General features: G+C 47.2%; 1 long non-coding RNA gene across 1 annotated transcript; it reads left to right on the forward strand.

Annotated features, from left to right (window-relative positions):
* On the forward strand, positions 1-2,718 carry LOC118223889. The gene is made up of 4 exons (XR_004764517.1): positions 1-189; positions 750-1,394; positions 1,872-1,941; positions 2,267-2,718. It is a non-coding gene; the product is annotated as an uncharacterized LOC118223889 (long non-coding RNA).
* Positions 2,719-8,953: the final 6,235 nt, after the last annotated feature.

An 8,953-nucleotide genomic window follows, 5' to 3' on the forward strand; every position in this document is an offset into this window, starting at 1 on the left:
GGGGAGCAACTGCGTCCAAGCTCCTCCTCCCTTAGCCCTGGCCCCTCCCCTGGCCCCGCCCAGTCTCCATACAGCCCGTCCTCCAGGCAGCTTGTGGGCGGAGCAATTGAGAGTGACAGACCCTGGACAGAAGTGTTCAGCGAGTTGGCGGAAGAGGAGAAGGAGAGGGCTCTGCAACAGCAGAAAGAGGTACACACCAGCACGACCGACGCACTTGTTGTCCGTCGCTCTGGGTAAGAGCGTCTGCTAAATGCCTGTAATGTAATGTAATGTAATGTAACCCCAAAAGTGCTGCATGTGGATCAGCACACTGTGTACAGGCTACACCAGGGCTGCCCAAGCCTGTTCCTGAAGGTCTACCGTCCTGTAGGTTTCCACTCCAACCCAAACAAAGCCACACCTCTGTCAACAGCTAGAGCAGGGCTGACCAACCCTGTTCCTGGAGATCTACCGTCCTGTAGGTTTTCACTGCAACCCAAACAAAGCCACACCTCTGTCAACAGCTAGAGCAGGGCTGACCAACCCTGTTCCTGGAGATCTACCGTCCTGTAGGTTTTCACTGCAACCCCAACAAAGCACACCTATTCCCTATTTTCCTGGGCTAAAGCTGATTCGGGCTCCTTGGATGAGTTGCTAACCCCCCAACCCCCCAAAAAAACCCACATAGCTCCATGTGATAGGCTAGCCTCTAACCTGCTGTCCGCCTCCCTCCCCCCCCCCGCCCCACCCCGCCCCCACACCGTGTTCAGACCCTGCAGGCCCGCTTCGCCGAGGCCCTGTCGGCCCGAGGGCGGCTGGAGGCCGAGCTGAGGCAGGGGCAGCGGGTAGAGCTGCTGGCCAGGTTCGAGCAGGAGCGGGCCGGCCTGAGGGCCCAGGCGGAGAGGGAGACCGGGCTGGCCGTGGAGGAGGCCTGTGAGAGGCTGAGGGCCCAGGCGCTGAGGGAGGCCGACGAGGTGAGGCGGAGGGAGGCCGAGGCCTTCCGGACCGAGGCACAGGCGAGTACCGCTAACGCGTGGAGGAGTGAGGTCAAAGGTCATTCTGCTCCCGCCTCTCTCCTCCATCTCTCCCCTTCTTCATCAATCGCCCCCCCCCCCAGCCCATTTCTAAATCGCCTCACCGTCACTGGCACAGCTAATATTTATAAGTGCTCTTAATGTTCATTTCATCTGAGGGGAGTCTGCGTGGACACATTATTTAAATGGGTTTATATGTAAATTTGCGCGTGGAAGTCGTCTGTCTGTCTGTCTGTCTGTCTGCGCGTGTCAGGAGAGACTGAAGGAGTGCGTGCGGGAGGTAGAGAGGAGGGTGAGGGGAGAGTGTGAGGCGGAGGCGCAGAGGGACAGACGGACGCTGCAGGACAGACACGCGCAGGAGCTGGACCAGCTGCACGCCAAGTGAGGACGCAGAAACACACACGCACACACACGCACACACACACACACACACGCACACACACACACACACACACACAACTTTCAGAAGTACGCTCACACTCTCAAAAACACTGTAAGATGTGTGCACACACTTCCCGGGTCTGACACATCACCAGGTCTGAAAGCACCACCAGCTTAGCTACCGTAGCATGTGCGCACACAGTCGGAAGCTCACTCTCCAGTTTGTACATAGACTTGCACTTGGAAACACAGAAGCAACAGAGTTCAACGCTTTATTGCAATTCTACCCAATGTTTTTAAGAATGTGCTTTTAATGCATCTCCAATAAAACACACACACGCACACACACGCACACACACTCACACTCTCACACACACACGCACACACACGCACGCACACACACTCACACTCTCTCACACACACACACACGCACGCACGCACACACACTTGCCTTGCGTCTGTGTGTGACTGTTGCAGAATCCAGCAGCTGGAGGAGCGACTGGACTGCGTCACCAGGGAGAAGATGCAGTATGAGAGAGAGTTTAAGGTCAGGAGGCTAATTCGGGCGTCGGTGTGAAATAATGCATTTAGTAACACATCAGCTTCTTAAGAGCTGTAAAATGTAAAACTCTCCAGCCATGTCTGATGTGTGGTCCTCTGGGGACCAGTTAGTGTTGCTTTTTTCCCCTCTAACTGATGTTTTCTTTTCCTCCTCGTGTCCTTTTCGTCCGTCCTTCCATTTTACTGTCATCCTCTTTCATTCTTCATCCCTCCCGCTCTCCTTTTCCTTGCCTGCCTCTGTGAACTCTCTCTCTCTCTTTCCCTCCCTCCCTCTCTCTCTCTCTGTCTCTCTCTCTCTCTCTCTCTCTCAGAAGGTGCAATGCAGTTACAGGCAGTTTGTTGACCTCACTGACTCCTCCCTCCACTCGGACTACCTGCTGAAGCTGAGGCGTCTGGGCCGGGAGCCGGGCCTGACCGAAGCAGAGGCCCAGACTGATGACATCATCAGCGCGCGCCCAACCCCCTGGCCTCTCTCCCACAGGAGAGTGCACTAAGCTTAGAGACCCACACACACCCAGGCAGGGCCTTCTGCTGTTTACTCACAATGTTTTAATAGCACCAGTGCTTACAAGGATTATTATTATTATTATACTGAGACAATCTATCATTCATTACCAGTCGTCATCTGGGATAGCGTGACAATTGTGGACACTAATTTTGATGTCTTTATTCCAGAAATGATTCTACGTATGAGTTGTGCACCCTTTTGCTAGCGAATGGGTCATGGTTGATTCAATAAAGGGTTTCAGTATGTTAAATTGTGCACGTTCCGATCAAGTACATCACTTCCAACACTGATGCGATTGTTGATCCACACAGTCTACCCCCCGGGAACAGAACGCAGTTTTGTTAGAGGCTGATGAGCCAAATGGTTTTGAAAGCACTCTATAGCGAGATCGGCACGCTCGCCCTAACCTCCGCTTAACAGATCCATAGGTTGCAGGAACGAGGCTTTGAATGCCTCAACTTTCAGTTATTCTGGTGGATGATTCAGTAACCAGATTAAGAATTTGGCCAGACTAAGGATGATTAAGTTTTTTTTTTTTTTTTTGTTTTTTGAAAGGCCACCTGTGTCGTTACGTTTGCTTTCAGCCAGAAAGATTTACATATTGGATTCTGAGATTAAAGGAAGAATCTAATCTCTCCTGTTTTAATCACTGCAAAACTACAATCCCACTGTGTCCTTGATACAGGTTCTGTGTTTCAATGTTCACTGTTTGGGTTTCTTGACAATAACGCTGCAGCTTTTTTTTTTTTCGTAAATCCAACCGGACAGGAAGGGGGGGCAGATGGTCAGAGAAGGGACGGAGAGGCCAGCTCAAATGTCGACAGAGTTCCGGAGCTCACAGACCGAAATGAGGGGAAAGTGTCTGGAGATCAAACAACCTCTTCAGCACTTCGCAGATGTGGCCTCTCGGGGGGAGAGTGGCTGGGTAGGAGCCGCCGCCACAGGGAAAAAGGCCGATATTAAATCACACCCAGTGCTTTTCAGAAGCCACGTGACGGAGCCCGAGAGTGAGACCTTCTGGAAGAAGGTTTTTGCGGCCTGTTGACTAAAATTGAGCCCCTTTGGCCTGAAAGCAAAGCGCTAGGCTATGTTCGGCACAAACCGCTACCACGCACAATCCCTACTGTCCAGCATAGTGCTGGCGGCATCAGGCCATGCGGCTGCTTTTCATCAGGTGGAACTGGGGATCTCGTTTCAAATCGAGGGCAAGATGGATGGAACCCAGTACTGGGAAATTCTTGAGGAAAACTTGCTTCGGCCCAGAGGAGATCTGTGTTCAGGGTGATGATTCATGTTCCGACAGGACGATGACCCGAAGCACACAAAACTACAAATTAGTGGCTATAAAACAAGGTCAGTTTCTGGAATGACCCAAATCCCTTTACATCTGTGGTATGACCTGAAAATTGCTGCCAACCAGGGCTCTAATCTATCTTTGTTGTGTTGGAGAGAATTTGCTCGGAGGAATGAGCAATATATGGTGCAATTCCCTGGAATGCCCACAGGGTGGCAGCACAGGTGCAGTTTTGCCTCGGGCCTCTGATAGATTCAAAATACGCCGATAACCTCCGTCAGTGGCAATAACGGACCCCGGGGCCCCGGCGTCAACAGACCTTTCTCATCTGTGGTAACGTTTTGTGCATAAAATCCACGACTCTCACATCAATCATTTTTCAATCACACTGTTGATGCCTTTGCCATAAATAGTGAAATATTCATATAAAACCACGGGGGGAAAAGGGACCGCACAGAAAATTAAGCGAGTGAACGGCACTAAATGCTTAGGCTATGTAGGCTACCTCTGGTCGGATGAATGTCGGATGTAACGAGGTTAACCGTTAGTCGGTTAGGCGTGCGTTAAGTAGGCTAACGGAGACGGCTGGGTCGTAACATAACATCAAATGAACGTGTAGCCTACACTCGTTGTAAAATACGCATGAAACTTAATATGACGTTCTTTAAAAATGTGGGGGCGCTCAAATCCTTCCACAAAATTCGGAAGCGAACAAAAATCCGCGTTTGTCGTGCGTGATGTGTCAAGCGAGGGAGGGACTGGGAAAAGAAATCCACTCCGATCTTTGTTTCGAATGTTTAATTTAGCGTTTTAAAAATCTTTTCGCCTTGCGTCTATCTCGTCGATAAGAGTAGGCTACGATGAGAGATGTAGCCTAGTTCGAGGGAGGGATAAAACGACCCAATAGCGTCTTTGAAAAAAATATATAGCTATATTTAAAAATCTTGTGTTGTTGTCTACTGCTCGGTTAGCGCGTCTGTCAGTCGGAAGAGCGGATTTTTTTCCCAAAGCTCTCTCTCTCTCTCTCTCTCACACACACACACACACACACACACACACACACACCCACACCTCCCCTTACCCCCTCCCTCTCTCCGCCTTCCTCAAACAAGCAGTCAGTCTGTCAATGTGTAGAGAGCGCTAGTCAAGTCAAAGCAGGAGGATTTTGAGCCGGAGAGACGGATAGGAAGAGAATGTCTGATTTTCAGACCAGTGTCGGATAAGTTAGCAAAGCTGTACGGACGCCGCATGACTGATCACATCAGAGACTATTTTTAAAAACACGTGTGAATGAATTATGCCGAAGAGCCTATGTAGCCTAATATAGCCTATATCCGAGCTAAGCGTTCACGGTAGGGTACATTTTGTTTAATTATTTATGTGATCTTGCAAAAGTTCAGCTAATGCTGTAACCTGCGATTGGTACCTTTTTTGTTTTTCCGTTTCATTTTCTTTTATTTAACAATGTGGAAAAACACAGGCTAGAAGGACAGTGACTTGATTTTTCACTCTAAGCAATTACATGTTGGACGCCGAGAAAAGCCATAGCCTACATCGGGGGAAAAAATATTCGCAAAAGAGAGGACTGCAGAAACCACTGAGAGCATCTGCCTTGTTCCAATGATGGATGGCAGAAAGGAGTAGGACCTACCTTCAATTTTAAACACTCGTGTTTGACTACACTTGCCGTTTTCTCCTCCTGGTGACAAGCGATCGCAAAGAAAGAAAGCGGGAGGGAATGGGAGAGCAATCAAATCTTCGCCGCACAAAAAACCAAGTAGCCTACAGCAGTTTGAAAAAGACGATCCGCAACCGTCACCACATCGCCCGAGTAATTTTCTTAAAATAGCAATTAAATTCGGGAAAACAAACCGACGTTTTCCGCGAGAGTTCTTTGTTGGGGAGTTTTCGCGCGAGCCAGTGAACAGCATCCCTCAAAAGAGAACTGAAGACAAATAGGCGAAGGCAAACATGGAATCGGCATAGCAGGCTGTTTATTCTGGATGAACATAAACTACTTTAGAAGCCTGTAAAAGGTTTGTTTTTTGCGGTGCATATGACTCGTTGGAGTGGATCGACTTTTTAACATTTGCATAATAGCTTTATTTTAATTTGTGATCTTTTTACATTTTTTTATTTTTATTTTTTGGCTTACATCCATGTGGTTACCCAAGACACGCTATCTCTTCGCGCACTGAGGGATTCACCTACTGCCTGCTTGGGGGATTTTTTAAAAACCCCCACCTTTTTTGAAATAAATAAATAAATAAATAAAATCCCATTGCGGGGGATTTAAAAAAAACCCCCATCTTTTTTGAAAAAAAAAAAAAAACAAAAACAAAAAAAAACCCATTGCTTTGATGGGGTTGAAAAGACGTGGTTTTGGAATTGAAATGGCGTATCGGAGCGGGCTAAATGGATTGGGAATTCTGGTGGTATTCTTAGTGGATTTACTGGGGATCGCGGCCACCAATATGGAGCCAATCTACTGGAATTCCTTGAACAAAAGGTAAGAGTCTCCACCGACGTTTAATTTCATATTTAATCTGCGTATTTTTTTTCCAGACGCGAACGACAGTTCTTTGATTTTAATCGAGTTTGCACCCTACCGGTTCCACACCATTTTCAGTCTTCTAGATTTTGTACTTGAGCAAACACACAACCACCCGGCGTGTCTCCCATCAACTAGGCTGAAAGCACGCAGCGGTAAAACTTCTGAAACTTGTACATATATAAATGTTGTATTACTCGGAGATTGGTGTTAATGTTACGGTGTTTGGGAGGGCTTTAAACACAACATTAATCAATCCAGGCGCAGGCTATTTGTCATAACGTTCCCTTTTGATTGATAGACTTGCGTTGTGCATTCTGCTGTCTCGTGCAGTGCATGGGCGATTGTGTGGAAAAACCTCGTTGCGTTGCAAGGCCACCTGTGACGCCCACAGTAGACTGTAGGCTACATTTGATTAAATTCACCGCGATAGTATTGACATTTAAACCCTGAAAATGCTTATTATAAAATTGATGGTTAAAATAGTCTAGTCGCTCTAAAGTAGGAGGCCTACGTCGCTTAACCGGTTTCGTTTAGGGGATGTTATGCAAAAAACTTTTTGCCCCGACCAGTGACAATTGGAACAGCCTCGATGTTGTGCATGTTATTGTCTTTCGTTGTTTTGTAAAATATGTTGGTCTGAGTGACAAACTTTGATCCGTCTCCCATGTGTTTGGCCTTTTTGTGTTACACTGGGATGGAGATATCACTGTTGGGGAAAGTGGACGGCGAAGTCACAGTTCACTAGGCTATCTTCTGTCGTAAATGTGGTGACAGATATGTGGAGAAGCCTATCCTCGCCTAAGAACGTCAGTCATAATGGAATTTCCTCGTGCGCGGTATCATTTGCTTGAGATAAGCGTCCGGCCTGTAAAATTGCGGTTATCGCGACGCTGATAGGCTACCGCTTTTAGTTGATAACAATTGCTAGTAATGTTGGTGCAGGCGGTCTCTTCGGTTGTCTTGTAATATCGCTAGGACGTATCGTTACCAATGAATCACATAATGTTTAGAGAAAACTAAATACGGAGTATGTAAAACCTTAATAAATAGGCCTGACCACAACCATACAAAAGAAAATCGTTATTTAGTTAGGGCGTGGGTGTGTCGTTGTTGTCTTACTGACAGATAGAGGAGGTTGAATTTATTTGTATTCTGAAGTCCAATAAAAATAAGGCTTTTAAGCTTCCCCAGACCACCCAAACCACCCCCCCCCCCCCACCCCCCACCCAGCAATGTAAACATATTGACCGATAGCATTTGTCTTAGAATTTTTCTGCTGCTCTCTGTCTTGAAAAATACACAAACGAAGTAGTTCTTATTATTGTTATGATCACACACAATTCATTTTGGGAAGGGGAATTTTGAAATCTGGATTTGTGGCCATTACAGCAAAGCAAGAGTTGAAATTTGTCCCCCTCCGTTTCATTTCACCAAGAAGTTCTGAATAAGAGCGCTTTGGCTGGATGTTCTGCTGTCTCTCCCTGACACCTTTGACGCTCTCCACAACTCTGTTCTGTTGACGTGCTTAATTAAAAGCGCAGATCTTGACATGTCTCCAATATTGCGGTTAATTACGTCACATAAATGGCAGGGAATTGATCTGAGAGGCGCGTGAGTGAGAGGTCGAAGGGCAGACGAGTGAGACTGACAGGTTGTGAGAGACGAAGTGAAAGACCGAGAGAAAACGAATAAACATGGCATAAATGAACTGTTCGTGTCTGCAAAATGTGCGGTGCCTTATGCCTTATTTCTCCCCGTTGTTGGATAGCGGCTTTAAACAGTCCGCGTGGAGACGTGCAACTAATGCACTGATCCAGGGTGACTGACATTTTGTGAATACGCCATTTAGACGGCAAGGCGGATCGGGAAGCATTTCAAAGATGTTTCGCCTTGTTCGGAGCATAGCGTATTCAGAGATTCAGACTTGAAACCTTATGACAATGAGACAAGGTCCTTAATTTTTATACACTGTTGTATTTGGATTTGCTGTGTTATTTAAAAAATAAAAAGCAAGTACAGTACACTATGCTTGAGCCATGAAATTCATTTAACAGTATTTGGTGTAATAATGACGTTGGCTTGGATGATGCAAAATTGACCCTTCAGCTTTACTTTGTCAAACTTAGGCAACCCATTCCATGGGCTTAATTTTTTTTTTTTTTTTTGGAGAGCCACATCTGGGCAAATCGGAAGATTTCTATAGTGGAACAAACTTGTAGCCTGTATTACTTGTCGCCAGATTGTATGCTGCCCGCCCAGCAGAACTTTAATCGTACAGTTATAACTTACAAGCGACTGTAAGGTGAGTCAGCTGCCCGTGGATTGGAAGGGTAGGGTTTGATCGCTGGGGCACCTGTTGAATGGCTGGGGGGGGGGGGGGGGGGGGCTAGGGTGCGACTCTGCAGGTGGTCAGACTGATGGGGCTTCAGCTGCTTGAGTAGAGGCCTCTCCCTGTGTGTGACTGTGTTACTGTGAACGCCCAGAAAGTGGGTGTCTCCCCAAAGTTACGCTACTACTCGCACGCACATTAAAAATTCATCTCCGTCTCTTCAATAATTAATTAATCACCGTCTAATTGGCTTGGAGTAAGAAGTGGGTTAGAATGAATTTTTATTTAAGGGGGGGGGGGGGGGGGGGGGGGG

Source organism: Anguilla anguilla, chromosome 3 (genome assembly GCF_013347855.1).
Source record: "Anguilla anguilla isolate fAngAng1 chromosome 3, fAngAng1.pri, whole genome shotgun sequence".
In the NCBI taxonomy this organism is placed as follows: domain Eukaryota; kingdom Metazoa; phylum Chordata; class Actinopteri; order Anguilliformes; family Anguillidae; genus Anguilla; species Anguilla anguilla.